Source organism: Alexandromys fortis, unplaced genomic scaffold, assembly GCF_014885135.2.
Source record: "Alexandromys fortis isolate MF-2015 unplaced genomic scaffold, M_Fortis_MF-2015_v1.1 scaffold_41, whole genome shotgun sequence".
Taxonomy (NCBI): Eukaryota; Metazoa; Chordata; class Mammalia; order Rodentia; family Cricetidae; genus Alexandromys; species Alexandromys fortis.
In genome coordinates, this window is record NW_026067923.1 from 9890077 (window position 1) to 9911481 (window position 21405).

The following is a 21405-nucleotide window of genomic DNA, read 5'->3' on the forward strand; positions in this document are numbered from 1 at the left end:
TATATATATTCAAGAAAGTTGGTCTTTCATCACGTCATACATAGAAGTGATTTGTATTTTCCCATTTTGTTCATTAGTAAATATTTACCTATTGAAGAAATTAGATAATTCTGTTTAAATATGAGAACAAAATAATCAAGTAGAACTACCTGAAGGCCTTTGAGGGTTTTTTTAATTTTATTTTTATTGATCTCTACATTTTCTCTGCTCCACTCCCTGACTCTCCCCTCCTCCCTTCAACTTGATGATAATAATATAATCACTTCTATTTTTATTGGAATGTACTTTTATCTTCAGCAAGCATCTTTTTTTCTCACATGTATTCTCCATGATACTTACATCAAGCCACATCTGTTTTGTCAAAAAGATCTTAGTCATACACTTCCTTGACTTTCTAAAGAAAGTCCCTTCTCCTCGTCCCCATTTATTTGTCTGTTTAGCTACAGACCTTCTACTGCCCCTCGGGATCTAGCAGGGTGAGCTGTCCTGTGAGTATCTCTGACTTTCTAGATGGACATCATTGATCTCATCCTTCTGGACTAACCTAAGAAAGGAGTGCATTTTCCTCAGATGTACTTATTGTTTTCTTTTCTAATAATGGGTTTTTAGAATTCTCTTACTAGTTTTTGAACCTGGTAAAGGCAGGGACTCACATATTCCATGACCTCATCTTACTGCATATAGCATCTCTTCTAACCACCAAAGAGATCCATACAGATAATACTCAGCACTATATTTACATAAGAGTCAAAGCAGTCAACTAAAACCTTACATTCTTATTATGGAATAATACTTGGTTGAGCACGTGCATGCACATTGCGTGCCCTCACCATCTTGAGAAAATGCTGACTATATCATTTTATCTTCAAGCATTCAAAATCCTGATGAAGGAGAGAATCTCATTCCCTAAACCCAAGCACATTCTTTATAGGTAGGTATCCCAGAAACAGAATCACCGGTCATTTGCACTAAAATAGGTTTTGCTGCAAAAGTTTCTATGAGATAGCTGTTCCTATAATGTATTTGCAAATATGTGCAGGCGTTTTGAACAGCACATTCATGTGTGCGGGAATAGCCTGAGTAAATCGAGTGGTTTGTTAACTGTTATAGATTCTGCTTAATTAAGAAGACAGAATTATACTTATTTAGATGGTCTTGTTTTAACTACAAGCGACATACTTTCAGCCTGTTGCACAGAACAAGCCCAGATCTTTTTCTAGATCATTGTGTTGCTAAACTATTTGAAAGAGAGTCTACCAGCTGCTCTATGAATCTGCTGAAGCATTAGAAAAGAAAATATTCTCTCAGTAAGTTCAATTCAGTGTTCTGAAAGATTATTCAGGGTCTGCATACAGGGGCAGCAAACCTTAGCCACGAGAAATGTGACATTGCAAAGATACAGTATTACAAATATCATAGGACTGAAGCTTGCAATAACTTCCACAGAGTTAGTAAGTATATGAAAGTGGAATTACAAAGGATTGTTTTTATTTCAATGAGTCTAGTGTAAGCTTCATAATGTATAGATGAAATACATCTCTGAAAATGAGCCTGGTGCCTACTTTTTTGAGGATCCTTATGAATTTTTTTCACCCTGTAAGTAAAGTAAATAAAATTTTGCCTGTGAGTGGGTTTGCTTAAACTATAGTAATGGCACAGAATCAAAGAAAAAAAGACACAACATAATTATACTAGTTACTTTTCTTGTTGATATAACAAAATAACCAATAGAAGAAACCAAATAGCCAATAGAGGCAGCTTCAGGGAGGAAAGACACACTGGCTGCCAGTTTCAAAGGACTTCAGAGGGCAGGAACAGTATGTTAGCAGGAGCCACTCCAGGTTCCCCATCAGGAATATGAGATTACTTGTTTACATAGCTAGTATCAAGAGACAAAGAGCACAGGCTGAAACCAAAAGCCTGTATTTTTTTGTATTTATATAGTATTTAGTGGTCCACCCCCAGAGATCTACTTCCTCCACCTCGCCTTCACCCCCCACCAAAGTAGCGTCCCAGCTCAGCAGCAAATGTTCAAAGCCATGAATCTGAGGGTTAACTCTGATTTCAAACACTAACAATTTAATCAAAACAACACACACATAAATAAAAATGGTAGAAAACAAAACCCGACTTTATGATTAGCCTTAGAATTCAAGATTTCAGAGGACCCAGGCCACTGTAGAGGTGACGCTAAAGAAGAGGGCACATCCTTTAATTTAATGGATGAAGATCTACACAGAGAACACTTTCCATAGTTTCTCCAATCTTACAAAAAGATTTAATTTAGTGGAAATGCCTTGACTAGGAGAAATTCTTTGCAGTGGAATTCTCCTCCTGTTACAGAAGTGGGAATCTGGCAAGGGTAGGTTTTACGCCAGTAGGAAAACATATATAAACAGCATGTGAATAAAATCTAGCCATCAATAACTAAATGGTCTATTTAGCAAAAATAATGATGCATTAAATCCTTGTAATTTTGAGCTAGTTTTGTGTAACTGTTATTAAAAGCAGAGCAATTGTAATAGAGAATCGGGCATTTGTTTTGCCTCCAGTAGTAGAAAATTTAACAACCTTTCATTGCTATGAGCTCAGTTTTATCTCTGTCATATTTCTTCCTTTAGCTTTAATTCTCATAACTTTTTTACAAAATACTTTAGCATTCTTTAACATGAATGCATTTTATATGTATAACCTTTGTACCTCCTTTCTGTTTGGTAGACTCTGATTTTCATTTTCTATATTGATAAACTTCAAAGAATAATTGTTGTCTCAAACATTATGAAGGATAAATTATAATCAGGGTATAATTAAACATATTGGGACAGTTGTAAACATCACGATGCTTTTATACATCTTTAAGTAGGTTAAGCAGATTTTTAAGAGCCATTTTTTTCTTAGTTCCAGACCTTTCGAGCTGTATTTCACCTAAGCTTGATCTAAATAAAAATTTTAAAGACCCTAGTTACAAAGAAGTTAGTAATAGTCAATAATTATAATAACATTAAGATCAGCTGAAATGGCAAATAGCAGCATTTAAACACTGTATCTTTCGTCAATTAGAAACTAGAACAGTAGCCAGGAAGAAGCTTAAATACTGGCAAATTAACAGACCAAAGCGAAGATAAACTGAATGCCTTAAACCCATACATACTGATCAAAGAGATCAATCCAAGATCCAGAAAGAACACATTGATAACCACCTGAGAAGACAATGATGAACTGTTAGATACAAAGGGCCTGTGATGGTACCTGGAACTGACTCCTGTGATTGTTTTTATAAAAGTGGACTGTCCTTAGGGGCCCACACTTAAGTATCAAGAACTGTTTATTCAAATCCATACCTATTATATATTTTCCTATTATCTTAAAAGAAGAAAAGAAACACTTTATCGTGGAGACAAAAATGAATGACTATGGCCCAAGAACACATATTTATGTTACCTCAAACACTATAGCCCTACAAGACAAGAGAGTCCTTGAACTTTTTTTCTAAATCAGGAACACTTTAAATCTTTGGTGGAATCATCAGACCCATGTGTTGCCCCAGAGCAGAGAGATCACTGCTGTAGTCCTCGGAATCCATCTGGTGACATTGTTTGTTTTGAGTCAATGAATCATCAGGAGGATAATGGTAAAAGATTCTCACTGAGAGCCATGTGGGTATCTTAGGATTGACCATTCCCAGATTCGAAGGATAAGGCCAGAATCCTCAAGATTCTGGGAACTACATTGTTAGGGGCAACAACTGCCTGCGCATAATATTCCCCAGTTGAAGGATGATATAGTTAAGACTGCCATTTTGTAAGTATTCCCTTGACTGTGATAGTGTATGGAAAAAGTGAAAGAAAGAAATAAGATGGTGACTTCTTTAATGCCTTGCTTTTGCTTTTTTTTTTTTTTTTCAGTGAACCGGAAGAAGAGGAGAGCCGCATTTATTAGCTTAGATGGTGGGAAAAGGTGGCCAACCTCGCCGCTCAGAAACAGTGATATTCTTGGGGGGGGGGGACATGGAAAGAACAAAAATGTCAGAATGGAGAGGAATAAGGTTGTCTCTTAGCAGATCACACAGATGCCATGAGAATAGGCTATTTTTTAAGATTTGTTTATTTAATGTGTGTGAATGTTTCACCTACATGCATGTATGTGAACCACTGGCATGTTTGCTACCTATGGAGGCCAAAAGAGGATGTCAGTGCCCCTGGAACTGCAGTTACAAATGTTTGTGAGCCAGCATGTGGTGCTGGGACCAAACCAGGGTCCCCTGTAAGAAAACCAGGTAATCTGAAACTCAGGCCTCCGTTGAGCTTGTTTTGACTGGGCCCTACAGTCCCCCCCTTAACAAGCACCAATGACAGGACCCAATCATGGTTCTCCTTGTCCAGGAGTTTAAGGAGATGGTATTGGTACCTAAAAACTGTTAGCAGATTTTTCTAGGGCAGTGGCCATCCTATGCTACCAGGCCCTGTAGCTCTGATCTTTGAATATAACTAACTTATAATCCTGAATGATCTCTTTGGTTCTGTCATCTTAGTCAATAAATCCATTAATTGACAACTCTGGGCCTGTTTTCCTGGTATGTCAATGGGCATTATAAGCACTCATTTTGTCCCCCATGCCAGGAGCTTCCCCTTGTCTCAGCATTTCAACCTGTTTTGAAAGGGAGCACAGGACAGGTTTGTTTTTTTTTTTTTTTTTTCTTGTAACTACATGGAGCTGGCATTGGAGCATTGTTATCAGGTCCCAAGAAAGCTGAAAGGCTAGTCGGAGGTAAGGAGGGAATCCAGGCAAAAGGGCATTCATCAGAAGCATCTTGTTCGCTGACTGTGCTGAAGAGACAGGTAGCATTTACACAGGCTGAACTGGTCCACATCAGCTTTCAGCAAGTCCAGGGCTTGCAGTCATTTGCGGCAGGTTGTAGTCGGCATCTGATGCTTGGATGTGTCTGTCAGCCAAGTAGGACCCTGTTGAGACAAGTTTAAACTAGGAACAGAGGTTATGAATGTAAAGAAAAATGTTGCATTTGACTTTGAGGCTCGTAGTCTTAGTAAGTGGGAAGGGAAGGAGTACCAAGACCAGGAGAGGGGAAAATATTATCCTCAGGAATAGTCAGATGGGAAAAATTTAGGCTATATTTATTTAGAATCCTTTTGATCTGTGAGAAGTGGATCCAGGTTTTTTCTGAAGCCTATATGAATTTTCATTCTACAAAAGGACATACAAATTTTAGGCATATAAATATCAACAATCTATATTGAAATCCACATAACAGAAGAAGCAGGTGATGGGAGTCTGTAAAACAGAAGGAGTAGACTTATTTGAGGCCTAACAAAAACTACAGATTTGGGTTAGAAGCATGTATATTTTTATCGTCCAGAAAGCCAGGTATAGATTGAACAGAGATGTATTTAGCCCAATGAGAAGTACCTTAAAGTCTACTAGCTTATCAGAATTATACCATAGAAGGGGAAAAATATGAGCCACTAGTTTTTTTATCTAATCATTTACCAAAAACATAAGCAGCTATTACTGAGAAAAGTCATTTTAAATCATATTTTTAGAGGAAAGTTGCATCTGAAACCTGTTTATTTTTTAATAAGAAATCTGTTAGCAAGGCAAACTTGTCTCTTTCTTTTCAACAGGAGATCTAGTAGCTCTAGAAAAAGCAACCCTTTATTTTTTCATATGAAATGAGCTAACAAGCTGGCTGCAGTCTAGGGGAAGGACCTGGTTGCCTGCAGCTAAGATGACAAGAGTAAATCCTGTCCAGCCATCAATACTATCAGAAATCAGAGAAGGATAACTTATACCTGACCGTAGTCAAAGCAGCTTCTGAATCTATGAAAAACGACAGGGCTCAACCAGTCCATATACCCAGTTTGCCATACCCAGTTCTCCCTAGTGTTGGAGGGAGTAGCATCAGAACATCAGTCTTTGCCAGGCCCATGAAGTGAGAGTCTTCTTTGCGGAGGAACTGAACTTATTTTGTATAGTACAATCTCCAGTGAATGATGGTTTGTCTACAATCTGGACCAAGTCCTTGCAGCAGGTGCTGCTTTGGGGCATCTTGCCCAGTGGTCAGCATTGTTAAGTCCTTGTGGAGGCATTGTGGTGTCCCATAAACTTCCTTGGAGATCTTGAGGTCACTCCAGGATCTGAGAGTCTCTGACAGGATATGGTTTTTAATCAACATTTTAAATCCCACATTCTGAAGTATTTGAGGACTGCCAAGGTATATCTGAATAGACAACTTTGCTTCTAGTTACTTGTTTAAAGCTTAACTTTTGAAAGCGTATAAAGGGGACTGGGTAAGGTTTATCCCTTTAATTAATTACATCAGTAGTACGTAGCATGGCTATAATTAATGAATTTGATCATTTATAAGGATAGCTATTAACTTATATTACTTAACATTTTACAATAGGTTAGCAGCTTTCATAAATCTAGGACTTTACATTATATTTTTGTCTGGTTTAGTCCTAAAAATAATAATCTTGAATTGAAGCACTTGTATTATCAATATAAACGCATTTATATGACTAAGTTTATCCAAATAGCTCAAACTTAGCAAAGCTGGCAGAGATAAGGAGGCTAGACATGCATTCTTAGGCCTGAATAGACCTTGAGTAAGGAGAGACTTTCTCTGAGCCATTGGTTCTTAACTGTCCCAGTGCTTTAACCTTTTAACATAGTTCCCCATGTTGTGGTGACCCCTTTCCCCACTACAAAACAATTTTCCTGTTGTTATTTCACAAATGCAGTTTTGTCATTGTTATAAATCTTAATGCAAACATCTGACATGCACGTGGTCCTAGGCTACCCCTATAAGAAGGACTTTTAAACGCTCAGCGGGTTGAGACTCAGTGGAATGAGAAACTGCTCTAAGACCTTTGTCAGACTTAGGTCTTTGTCTAGCTACATCACAAAAAATGAACATTCCAGTTTTTGGTTAGCATTTGGTGCTTACGGTACATAATAAAAATTATGGTGACCCTAATTTTTAGCCTTTAATTTAAGCCCAAATATTAACAATATAAAACATTTTATAAACTTAAAATGTCTCGATTTAAATATTTTAAAAACTGTTTTTAAAATTTGAAATTTCTCAAATGTCAATATCAAAAATAAAGTACTCTCTTTTTTGTTTATTTTAAGAGGGAGAAAACATGGTATAACCTTAATTTGTATAAACAAAAACCAAACTCCAATAGTGCAAACAATCTAAAATTCAATATCTGGGATTTATTTACAATCGGTGTGGTTTTTTGTTTGTTTGTTTGTTAGTTTGAGGTTTGGATCACCCCTTTGGCCCCATCCTTGCCGCCTTATACATAGCCTGCCTTGTAGATGTCAGCCTGATCCATTTTACTGTGGTTGGTGCTTCTGGAGACTCTCACCTGGCACTGGCACCTAAAACTGCTAAGGTCTGCAATTGCAACTGGATTCTCTTTGGAACTCTAGCCCTGCTATATATTTGTAAACCTCAGCTGCTCCCTAGGATCCCTTTTACGTCTTTAAAACCATTATCACCTGGGTGATTATTAATCTACAAATTAAATTACAAAGTTTAGCTGCCAGAGCAAGGGACATTTCTGTGTACAAATCCTTGAAGTATAGCTTTAATATTTTAAATTCAATTTTTTATAAACCTTATGTTTAGGGCAGGACAAAAATTATCATATAAAAAATCTATCCTAATCCAAACTGCCTTGGAAATCTGTTGTTGCCTCCTAGTGAGGCTCTTTTCACATGGTCACCGCTAATCCAGATGGCAGTGAAATCCTGTGACTTCCGTGACAACCAGCCGTGTGACTGCCTAAAAAAAATGGTGGCGATCCAAATCGGAATCATGTCATATGGTTCCTTTAAAATTACCCATGCATAGATTTTAAGAGATCAATTTTTAGTGTTGCTAGCTTTAATTTTAACGGATCGGCCTTTCTATTTTGATTTCTTCTCCCTGTCACTGAGTCAGGATCTTAGACTGAGAGAGCGACATGAAGGAAACTTAAATAGGCATGCCCAAGTCTAGTAAAGAAGAGTCATCATCCAACTCCAGAGCCAGATTTTCAATAAAGAACAGCATAAGATGGTTTTAACATTATCTATTATACCCAGGGGCCTCATCCCAGCCCCGGCACCCATCTTTGGAATACTGGGCAGGAAGCTCCATTTCAATCTTCCTCCCCCGGGAGTTGCCTTGATCCAGACTCCACTTCCAGGAAAGCCTGCCAAGAGGTGACCACTCCCTGGGGAGGGTCAGAACCACTCCTACAAGCTACTTAACCTGCTTCCCAGAGAATGAACACTGGGTCTCCTGGTTTCGCATGGTCTCCCGTTCTCCCTCTCTTCCCCTGGCCATGCTTTCCCGGTGCCACCAGGAAGTACTGCGTTAAACATGGGCATCTTTTATTTGGTCTAATTTGGTCTGATTGGAATTATTTGCGTCAGTGGAGAGGCTAGTCTTAAGAAAAACCTAACATTATCTATATAAGAAAAGAAAGAAAGAAATCTGAACTCCTTCTCATCTGAATCCAATGACCAGAGCTCAGAGACAAATTCTGGGCCCTGACCATAAATGTAGCCTCAGCCATGGTGGGCGGTGACTGGCGGCTGTCAGCAAAAATATCCAAACCGTTCTTGTTCAAGTTCCATGCTTGCAGCAAAACTTAAGAAATACACCAAAAAAACACAAACAAAAATTTCCAACAGAACAAGCATACACAACTTTCTCAAGAATTAGACAGAACTCTCCGACAAGACAATACTTTCCAACCAGAATTAACTTAATATTGTCAAATAGCTTTAAATTTGCATCAACACATAAAAACCTATACCAACACAAAGCAGGTGAGGCTAGCAGTAGTTTTCTTCTTACCCTAACCAATAATGATCTGTAACCAACCCCTTTCAATGATTACAGATATTTATCCCATGGGATCTGAAGTACCAAAGCAGTCCTAGTGAGGGAAGTGTCTGAACCATAACAGGCTAGCATGGCCGTCTTTGTTTAGCAGCCATAGCCAATGAATCTGTAGTTAACCCTGGGAGCCAAACTTAGGCCAGGTTTGGCTAGAAGTTGGGGTGGGCAGCTTCCAGGGCAGGCTGAGGTAAGTCCACCCATGCCCAACCACTTTGCCCCTGTGCTCCCGGCTGAGGCTGCCTCTTTTCAATGAAATGTTCAAGGTGGGTGGAGGTTGTTTGTTTCATCTCTTTCAGGAAAATATACCCCATTTTTAGTCCCAAACACGTATGGCCCTGTCTCTAAAGTTTTTCAAGTGGTCAAATATCAAAGTCAAAAGAGTCGTGCTTTGAGTCTGTCTCATTATATCAGTCTAAGAGGTAAGAAAGAGGATGGAGAAAAGACAAAAACAAAACAGTACGCACACAGAACACTACAGAGTACTCCTGGTGCCTGGAGGCAAAACTGAACAAAAGACAATGGCCACAAGCCATTCTGTGGGTGCTACCTACTACCCATTCCAACTCTACAAAATTCAGGGGAATTTGATCCCACACAGAAGAGTCCTGGGATCCAAATTAACCGGAGGGATCCATTCCCATACAGATGAGCCCGAGAAGGTTTTCCCAGGTACCCTGCCTGTGCCTGGGCTCATACCATCAACAGGTTCTTACAGATCAGGACCCCTGATTGGCTGGCATTCCTCTAGGGTTGTCTTGGTGAAAGGGGATGGGTGTGTGCTGGGCCAAGAGACATCAGGTGATCCTATCTATAATGGTTGCAATGTTAGGAATTTCCTTTGGAATGTTAGGTACTTGCTTCTTGCAAGGTCTGCTCCTGGATGATCTCAGTTTGTGGTCTTTCTTCCAACCAGGTAATCTGAATCTCAGGCCTCTGTTGGGCTTGTCTTGGCTGGGCATTACAGGACTCACACAACAACCTAGATGTAACTATTTGTAGCAGCTTTAATAAAATCACCCAGACTAGAAACAGCTTAAATGTCTTTCAGTGGGTTACAGAAAAAACAACCTGGCCCATCTCTACAATAGGGCAGTAACCAGAAACAAACACAGTAGAGCTATTCTATTTGACTTACTTTAATTAGGTTAAATTTAACTTTCAATGATATTTGCTTCCTTTCTTTGGAAATCTTTAAGGCATGTTTGGAACAACTTGAATATTTCAATAATCTTTTTCAACTGCAAATATTATAAAGTCTAAGAGTAGATCGAGGATGTCCAACCAAAATAATTTTAAGATTGAGATGTGCTTAAATATAAAAATTACATATTGGATTTTGAAGACTCAGCCAGACATAAAACATCATCATTTTTACATAAATTACTCTTTGGAATGATAATAGTATTGATTTCTTCAGTCAAATAAAAGCGTTCTAATTTTTAAAAAGCACGCAGAGCATCCTACGTACCAAATTGCATGAAAGGACTAAAAGAGGAATTAAATGAGAGAAAGGGGCAGGAGGCCAGACACAAAGAGGCAGGAAAGACACAATTCACAGTGCTCAGATTAGTCTAGCTCCTCTTGGAGCTGGTGCTAAACTGATGGGTATGGACTCTGAGGCTTCAAGCACCAAGGATCGAACTCATTTCTCTTCTTAGCTACTGGTTTATGGAGATTTTTGAGATTAGTATCTTTTAAAAGTAATGAAGGGAAAAATCCAAATGTTGCTTTATGTTCCTTCTATAGGAGCTTCCTTCCAGAGAAGTTGGATTCCTTAGGCGATGACCTAGGAGTAAAACCAAGTCTTTTTTCTTTTCATTTTCCTTCTTTCTTTCTTTTTTTTTTTTTTCTTTTGAGACAGGGTTTCTCTGTGTTACAGTTCTAGCTGTCCTGGACTGGAATTAACCCTTGTAGACCAGGTTAGCCTTGAACTCACAGAGATCCGTCTGTCTCAGCCTTCTGATTGTTGGGACTGATGGCATGTGCAACCGTCACTAGATTTAAACCAATTCTTCTCCTCTTTTCTTCCCTTTCTTCCTTTTTTGATTTTTTTTTTTGAAACAGGGTTTCTACCTCCTGAGTGCTAGAATTAAAAGCTTCTGCCAAAACCACCTGTTTTTGTGTTGTATTGGTGAGTCAGTTTGCCAAGTTGAGAGAAAGATGGAATTTAGATTAATAAAATAAAAGACCCAATATCGCATTTGTGTTTCATTCTATGAAGATATCCATTTACTTTCTTCCTTACTAAATAGAATCATTTGTACTATGCAAAGGGTAAACAGAGGCAAACCTGAAGGCAATTCTGTGTATATCAGAATGGTATTAGGTAGCTCATTAACTATAGGCATTCTTCAAACACATATCAAACTAAGTAGATTGCATGTTTTGTTGGCTACTAGAACAGAAGAATGAGGGCTTTTTTTCTGGGAAGTTTAAGTCAGTGGTTAAGTACTTTCTTTTGCTTTTCTTCTTCTTTTGCTATTGCTGGTGCTTCTGTTGTTATTGGTGAGCTGGTTTGCCTTGTATTGCTGGGGATAGGGCCTTACACTATAGCCCAGGTTGACCTCAAGCATACAGTCTCTCAACCTCTACATCTGGGTTGCTTGGATTACAGGCATGAATCATCACTTATGTTTTTTCCAGTTTCTGATAGAAGGCAGCATGGGTAGTCTTAGGAAAACAAAGGAGAAGAACGACCAAGTCCTCAATTTGTACCCATTAGCTTTTTTTTAATCTATGACTAGATAATGTTCATGCTTTTCCCTCTTCACTATCATAGAGCGAAGTAACACTTACTCCAGTTTACCAACTAAACCAGGTGGTCGTGGTTAGTATTCCTAAAAATTCTCCTCTGCACTCTTATCAAATAACTACCCAAATAAAATCCTCCCTCACTTCCATTTGAAATCCACAAGTCAACCAAAGCTCAAATGGTACCTCCTAAGTCACCCAATAATAACCTTTCCTTTAGTTTATAGATATTGTGTAGACTGTTGTCCTGGTTGAGGTTTCTATGGATGAGACAAAACACCATGACCAAAAAGCAAGTTGGGAAAGAAAGGATTTATTTGGCTTACACGTCCCTATTGCTATCCATCACTGAAAGAAGTCAGGACAAGAACTCAAACAGGGCAGAATCCCAAAGGCACTACCTGATTCAGAGACCATGGAGGTGTATTACTTACAGGCTTGCTCAGCTTACTTTTATATAGAATACAGCACCACCAGTCCAGGAATAGTACCACCCACCAGACAGTATAAGTGTGTGTATTATATATTATATATACAGTATTATATGTACAAAGTATTATATAATATGCAGTATATTATATAATATATATTATATGTATAACATATACAGTATTATAGATTACATATACAGTATTATATATTACATAAGCAGTGTATATATATGTATGTGTGTGTCTGTTTCTATATGTATATATCTGATGTATGATGTGCAGAGAGTGTCTGCACACCAGCCAGTCTTTGATATCATTGACTAAATATACTTTCCTATTAATTAGAATTCATTTCATAGAAAATACAACTTTTAAGTTTTCCCTAATGCCTCTTGTTATGAATTGAGCATATACATTGAGGTTTTTTTGGACCCTGGATATAACATAGTATATAATAATCATTGTAGCATTAGCACTTCTAGGGTATATATGTTTATGCCTTTGACCATGATTTCATTCTAATAATATATCTTAAAAGATCACACACAGGCACACAAACACATATGAACACACAGTGTATTGTGCACCTGTTACTGTATTTCAAGCATTTGTTTTCACCTAATATAATGCATCAAGCTTAACAGATAGAATACCAAAAGGTAAGATTTAAAAATCACGGATAGAATTCAAGGGCCAAATTTAAAAATCGCATGGTAAGATATTATGAGGACTCACTGATTTGATGAACTTGAAGAAATCTCTGATTCAAAAATCTCAGGAAAATCTTGGCTAAAACGTCTCTCTCATTTCCTAGGTTTTTTTGTTTTTCATGTCATCAGTGTTTTATTTAGTAACAGATTTGAGAGACAGATTTTTCAGTGAGTCTTCCTATTTTTATAGATGGAAAAATGAGCCAGTAGACAATTTAATTTGCTCAGGCACATATCAGCTGAATGAATATAGACAAGTAGCTGCCACAGCAACAGGGAAAATATATTTAAACTGTAACTTGTTATTTTGTAGAGCAAAGGTCTGACTTATAGCGATGAAGATTAGGGGCAAGTATGGCTAATCAAAACAGAGTCAGAAAGAAGAATAGACCCTTGAAATAGAAGCAGGCATAGAAAATAGTCATCTGTTTGTGAAGGAGCTACATCCTTAGGTATAAAAACATGCTTTCTGTTGGTTTATGACTTCTGGCAAATATAAGATGATACAGACCTTTTTTCTCTAATACTGTTTTTTTTTTCTCAGATGAGTGCAATAATAAGGAATTGGAAGCCAAAGTGGGATACTGTCTTGTGATCTAAGAACTCAAGGAAAGACACAGTTGCATTTTATTCTCTTACCCTTAACAAAAGAACGTGACTTAGAGCCTATGTTTTCTGATAGACAAGGCAGACAATGGTCCAGGCAGCTTGGATATTGTTGTTCCTTCCTGAACTAAGGAAGAAACCCCCAACAAAAATAGAAACAGCCATTTCTGGTGGCAAGGAGACTCCACCTGCAATGTTGCTAATATAAATTGGGGGAGTTTCTCCTTTCTTGACAGGCATGAGATCCCTCTTTCTCATTGACAGATGTGGCTCAGTAAGGTGTCACCTGCAAGAAAACCTCACCATGATCAGTGACATGGCCCCTGAATGCCCGTTTGTTCCCCCAGAGCTAAGACTCCCTTTCTTAACTCAGTCAGTAGAGGGCCCTAGCAGAGAGAAGCCACAGACAGAATATTAACCAAGCAAAGAAGTTCATTGTCAAGGGCCTGACCCTACTGCACACAAGGAGTCTGGGCACACAGGTCTTAGGGGATGCACACTATCTGTCAGATAATGCCAGCAGGACCCATTAGGAGTTATGGGGGAACCGATAAGCACATAAAACTCCAATAAGCATCTCTAGGATTACGAATTATAGGCTCAATGTCCTTTATTTATGGCTAGATACTGGATGGAGGTGGGTGGTCCTTGGACTTCCCACAGGGCAGGGAACCCTGAATGCTCTTTGGGCTGACGAGGGAGGGAGACTTGACTGGGGGAGGGGGAGGGAAATGGGAGGCGGTGGCGGGGAGGAGGCAGAAATCATTAATAAATAATTAATAAATAAAAAAAACTCCAATAAGCGGAGTTTGGGAACATTAACTACAGCCAGAACCACAGCTTTAAGTAGAATGGTAACTGCTAAAATAAAACATTGATGAAAGACTCAAAAACTGTCTAATATAACAGTGTAAAATGTGCAAGATAGATTTATCAATTATTCATCTTACTAAAAACCATGAAAACCATATAACTTGAGTAAGCACAACTATCAGTTGCTAGTAACATCCAGATAAACCATTAGTTACAGTGACAGTGGACTTTTTATCCAAAATCTCAGAGCCCTGGGTAAGCAGCACCTTTTCCAAGTTAGGGATGAGACCTGCTAACTCCAACCACCATATCCAAGAAATTGTCCTTCAGGCATGTTGAGGAAATAGGGGTTTTATCAGAAGAAGGAACACACACAAAAAATCTTGTCCATAGGAAACTTAGGTTTAAGTATTGAATCCCAATAAAATTCTTCTTCACAAAGGGAAAGATAAAATAGGGAATCTGGAAGTTGAGGGAAGAAGAAAGAATAATATGGCAAGCGGAGGTGTGAATGCCCAGCACACACTATGCCTCTCAAAAGCCGAGAAATCATATATAATTATTGGAACAGGAATAATGAGAACAGACATTCAAGTTAATTTTGTACTTAGAAAGAAAAGTAAATTATATAAATAGAATATTTCCATGCACTTAAGGTGGTGACAGTATGGACTACGGTAAGTTTCATATGTGTATCATAATATCTACAGTAAATGCTGGTTAAGTTACTAGTGAGTTAGTTAAAGTTTGCAGTATTGACCAAAACATCTAAAAGGGACAGGGAGAAAGTTTTGGTTTAGGGTTTCAGGGTTCCATGATGCTTTGGAGAATCTCAGAGGTAGGAGTTTCTGGAGATGGATGTTCATCTCATGGTAGACAGGACCTGGGCAAGTTATGGCTACAGGGACACACACACCCAGAAACCCACCTTCCTCATCTAGGCTCCCGCTGCCACATCCCAGAACCTCCCAATGATGCCATCATATTTCAGATCCATCAATAGATGAACCCTTCATTGGATCAGAGTGCTCATTATCTAATCAACTCTGGAAATGCCCCCCCTCCCCCAACACACACATGTACACACTAAGGCAGAGTCCAGCATCACTAATCTCCTGGACCTTTCTCTTTTTGTTCTAATTGGTAGCTAAGATTCACCATCACACCTGCATAACAGGGTTCTTGCTGAAGTCTGATTGAAATGATCAGTCACCATCTCGGGATGGTGGAAGATTTTAGGAAGAGTTTAATCTGCTAAGAAGAGCATCAGGTGTCAAGGATAGGCTTTCCTGATGAAGTACACTAACAGGCTTCTTTATTTAAACTTTACCTATGAGGAAATATACAGACAGGCCTGGGGGAAGACTCAGAAACTCACTAAAGTTTTGCCAGGTGAATAATCTTTGTCACCTGTTATAAGATGGGGGAAAACTCACTAAAGTTTTGCCAGGCGAAGAATCTTTGTCACCTGTTATAGGGACCCAGTAGGCTGTATGAGTAACTAACAGACTTGTCAATCCTATCTATCCACCATCAGATATCGTGTCCTTGGCCATCACCCTAACAAGATTCCTCATTTGCCAACATGGGACACAGGAAGTGACTGAAATGCTGAGAAATTTTATGATGAATTGATGACCTATTTTATCATCAGGAACGATACAGGGATTGATGGAATTAAAAGAACAATCTGTAGGGTAACCCACAGAGGTATATTCAGTAAAATTCTATAGAAGAGTTCAACATGTTCTATGAGCCCGGATAGCTTATCAACAGATGTTACCTGGCACACATGCACAGACATAAGCCAAAAACGGAAATACAACATATGACTTAACTCTCACACTTAAGCCAATTAATTTAGAATAAGAAACACCCTGTCTCAACTATACAAAAACCAAAAATAGTCACAAATCATAACTTATAATACAAAGTACAAGAACCTCACTTCTTTCACCATCAAAATAAAGTTACTATTTCTTTACTTTTTACTTTTCGAAATCCAGATTTCCCCAAGGCACTGAATCATATCTTTACCTTATTGGGACCCTCTCTCTGACAACCCCTTGAAATAAACATAAGACCCATGTGTGAGTCTGACAAATGTTAAGTGGCCTTTTAAAAAGGAATTATTTATTTAAGGGTATATGTGTGTTTTCTCTGCGTGTATGTCTGTGCACCACGTGTGTGCCTTGTGCCCACTGAGAACAGAACAGGGCATGTGATCCCTTGGATCTGGAGTTATAGGCAGTTGTGAGCCACCATGTACATGCTGGGAACTGAGCCTGGGTCTACTGCAAGAGCAGCATGTGTCTTTATCCACTACCTTAAAGAAGTGTTAGGAACCAAGAGTGTCATTTGCTCATGAATCAGAATAGTTTAAACTTTTATGAAACTTTAAGTGGCACCATCACCGCAGTGTGGAATCACAGATGTGAATTCTCAGGCCATCTTTTCTTTGCAGCTGCAATGATAAATCTCATCTCCAATACTCCTTCATCTGATCACTGTTTATTTTAGAGAGAAGCCAGGCCCATGCTCAGCAGCTGTAACTTCAACAGTGGATATCTACACTCCTATCCATGGTGCCAAGAAGAGTGGGCTCTGCCACAGTACACGTCTCATGGACTAGGGAACAGTGTGCCAAGAAGAGCTAGCAATGGGTACAGTGTCGTGTGAACCAGGGAACAGTGCTGAATAGCAAAGTTTCAACAAGGCAGAAGAGGGAGGAATGAACCTCCTACACTAGAAAATATTTCCCTTATTGTGTCCATATTCTTCTGGGAAACCAATGCTAACTTACTTGTCTTTTTCCTTGGGGTGACGGTGATAGGCATCAGGTACAGCCATTCATTCAAAAGTAATTAATTTATTAATAGTAATTAACATTTTCTAGACACTCCCAGCATCTTGAGTCTCCTTCATCAAGTCATTATTGGCCCCGCAGTCAGACACTGAATCCTGTAGTTGTTGGTTCTCGTCTTTCATCTTCTGCACTATCAACAATTAACACTCACCTGCCTCCTTCATCTCTCTAGCCTCTGCTCACACCTTTATCACCTCCCTTATCTCACACTTCTGCTCACCTGTTTATCATCCACCGCTTCTTTTGCTCTAATACCTCAAAGTTAGGTCAGGTATAATTCTGAAAATACCATCTGTTGGACAAAGTTTATTGTATGCCAGAACTGCAATAATTATCTAAAGATTTTGTTACTAAAAGATATACAAAACATGTGTTCTGATTTCCTATATTTTACCGAAAGGTAATCTTAGAGGGGTAAAGTCACTTTCTCAAAAATGACTCTCAAAGATTCCTGCCTGAATTAAAACCTGCATCTATAATCTCCCTCATAATTTCTGCTTCTTTTGCTCCCCTGGGGTCTGCTGTGGAGTTGGCAGGTCCTTTGGTTTCCTGAGAGTGGGCTTTCATCTCTCCACCCCTCTTACATTTAATCTTTTCTTTTAGGAATGGGAGCTCTGCTATCTACTGCTAGATTCCCACTTTGAGAACCACCTGCTTCGTGTTGATCCTGAGAAATTCAGGTCCCTATGAGAGGCCAGAATCACACTGACCAGTGTGAGCGAGTCAACCTTCAGAAATCTGTCACACGGAGACTGGATGATCGCACCATCCTCAGCTATACAGATTTAATTCAATTTTCCTAAGCATATTAGCAAATATTGTCAGGTTCTGTTGGTTGTCAGCAATTATTTTTACATCAGCATATATTATGTTGAATTATTGTGGGATATTTTTTGCTGTTGCTGAGGTATTGAAGGTGCCTGTCCTATCCAGGGGGAGAACTGGGTGCAGGATGGTTTCTCATCGCACTAGGCTGCCTCACCTCGTTTCGCTTGTCTGCATACCCATCCTACTCAGTCTCTGAGCAAGAAATCTTGACATGCTTTTATTAATATCCCAAGTCTGAGCTTTCAGAATTCATAATTGGACCTGAACATATGGTTTTGTGCGTGTCTATAGACAAGGTTGCAACTGTTCAAGCTTGGAAACTTTGCAGTATCTCCCCCTAAAATGAAATTACTTTATATTCCCTTGCAGCATTTAGTCTAGGGGTGAATACTCAGCAAGCTTTTGAAAAACTGAGCTGATAGAAATGTTTGTTTTACCAAATATATTTTGCTATTCTGGAATTCTAGAAAAATAAATACTATATTGCATGCTGAATTTTCCAGACTATATATTCTAAAATGTGTATTAAATATTAACCATTATATGCATTACATATATCAACATACAACAAATAATATACTATAAAATAATATGCATATTCTATATGCATGTATATTATATAGTGTAAAATCACATATATAATTCATTGTATATAAAATATAAAATAGCATGTAATTTAGCATAGAAACAGTTTTGTGTATGTTCTTGCATCTTTATTGATGCTTTTACTCTCTATTTTAAAAATTATTTCTTGTATTTTTTGATATTACACTATAATCATATCATTTTCCTTTTCCTTTTCCTCCCTCCAAACCTTTCTATATTTCTCCTTGCTCTTTTTCAAATTGTTGCCTGTTTTTTTTTCATTAATTGTTGTTAGATACATATATGTATACATATATACACATATATTCCTATATGTAACCTTCTCAATCTGTATCATGTTACTTGTATCCTTTTTGTCAGGGCTGACCATTGGTATTGGATAACTCATTGGTGTGCTCTTCCCTGGGGAAGACGATTTCTCTCACTCCCAGCTTTCCTCGGTTGCCCATAGTTCTTTTGTAGGGTTGATTCTTCATAGTGTTTCCCTGTGCATACATACCCCACTTTGGTCGGTCTTCTAGGGTCCATTTCAGATCATGTTTAAGCACTCATGCTGGTGAGCCTTTACAGGTATAGCTCAGAACAAACTCCTTATTCCTCTGGCTCCTATAATCTTTCCACCCCCTCTACGTAGGGATATTTTTAAGGTCTATTTAAAGTATGGTTACATATGTCAATAAAGTTATTGTAGATCACTAACAGTCCTATTGGGTTGTTATCTATCATTCTGAGAGAAGGGATACTATTGCACAGCTGCTCCGAACAAACTCAACAGAAGCCATCGCTGGAAGGGAGGGTGAGAGGATGAGACTGTGGCACGAGGCAGTTGAGCTCACAGGCACCACAGTGATAGGACCCACCCAGGCCTTGCCCCTCATGCAGGATATGATTCAACAACACCTTTTCCAAACCAACACTGTCCCAATTCTTCTCCCCGTATATCAGAAGTAAATTATTCTATTGAATGATATCACAATGAATATGCTAAATTCCCCTAAACTTCTGGCACTTTTCTCTCTAGCTTACTCGAAGACAGACATTATGTCATAGGATTACGTCCCAGGATTGCTATTGAATGAACCTCCCTCACACTTTTTAAGGATATGATACGTAAGAACTGTGCTCTATAGCAAGATTGGATTTTAAAGTAAGAACAAACACCATAATACCCACTCACATTTGAGATGTTTAAAAACATCCTCTGGGGAAGTATCTTCTCTAAGTCTAACACTGGCAGAATTTAATTCTAGAGTCTGTGAATGAACAGCACAAACTATAATTATTCAAAGACAATAAATATTTGAACCATACCAACAACAAGTGACCAACAGTAAGAAGACTTTGAACTTGAGCTGCAATCCCAGCATTCGTTGATTTCCTTTGGGTTTGTGGGACTGATTATGGACATTCTGCCATTCAGTGAAATCAGAGGAAGGGGGCAGATCAAATAAATCTTCACCAGCCATGCCCACAGCATTGAAGACCACATGACATCATGTCCCAGAGGACTGAGACTGCATACTCAAGAGCTTGCTGTTTTACCATTACATTGTAGACAGAAGATGCACTATTGGGATTTCTTTCCCGTAGCTGATTCAGATCTAATGAGCTCACTCCTGGGAAGCTTGGAAGAATAACAGTCACTGAAGAGGGACAGGGAATTCTGTGTTAATAATTACTGCTGGTCTACTGGGTTCCAGGGATTATACGCTTGGTACAGAGGGATGACAAGATGTTAAAAAGAATATGTAAAGAACAAATTAACAAGACACTCTAACAACAGAGCTGAATGGCTTAAAAGCAATGAAGTGGTGTGAAAGATTGGAAGAAAAATGTTAAGCTAATCTAGAATATTCAAACAGGTACCTCATTCAACAAGGTTCAATGCTGACTCTCAACTAAGAGATTTTGTTTTGGACATTGATTATCAGGTTTGGAGCCAAGACACACAAACTAAGTCTTCAAGACTAGTGATTTTAATTTTATTTGAAAATTTTATTTCCCAAGACAATAAGAACTTCATATTACCTGTTAATCACAGTCTCTTATTATTGAAACACTGCATTTGAGACCAAATTAATATCCTGCTGTAAGTTTGACCATGGAGTCAGGGCAGAGTCACTTTAAGGAAAAGAAAATGCATGCTATTTGTCTGAACTCAAAGCAGAAAGACTTTGGAATGTCTAACAATTTCCGTGACATAGTCAAGTTCAAGGTCTGTCATGTTCAATCTTATGAAATCCAACACTAGCTGTACAAACAGACCTTTTACAATCAGAAAATGTAAAGAAACTTAGGTTAAACTTTACCTATATTTTAAAGTAGGCACATATTTTAAGACATATCCTGTTTATGGAAAAGTTCAAGTATGATAAGGCCAAAAGGTAAAGAGATCATTGCCACAAGGAAATAGAGCCCATTTCTCGGAAGTTTCCCCCCAAAAGCCAGCACAGCACAGCACAGCACAGTACAGCACAGGTGTGTGTCTAGAAAGTGTAGTGCAGGACAGCTCAGACCACAGAGCAAGAAGGAAAGCTGGACTGTGGCACCTTTGTGGAGGCTCCCATTATAAGACACAGACAAAACAGGGTATGCGGACTTGAGACTGGCTAGCTTGAATAATTCTGGGAAAAAAAAAAAAAAAACAGGAAAAAAGCCTGTCCAATAGTGTGTGGGATTTTATTTGGTTATTTTGAATTGAAACGTATACTCACAGGTGAAGTGTATACTCTTTCTGAAAACTGACCAATTCTGGGAGAAGAAGCCCCTGGGGCAATAAATTACCATATTATTAAACTTCAACAAGTGAAAGACATGTTTAATACAACATCAAACCCTAAATTTATTAAGAGAACTTGACTTCTCATGTTTATA

At 38.5% G+C, this 21405-nt stretch overlaps 1 pseudogene; it reads left to right on the top strand.

Annotated features, from left to right (window-relative positions):
• LOC126501449 (60S ribosomal protein L29-like) overlaps positions 1–3939 on the top strand; it is a 34874-nt pseudogene extending 30935 nt beyond the window's left edge.
• The last annotated feature ends 17466 nt before the right edge of the window (positions 3940–21405 follow it).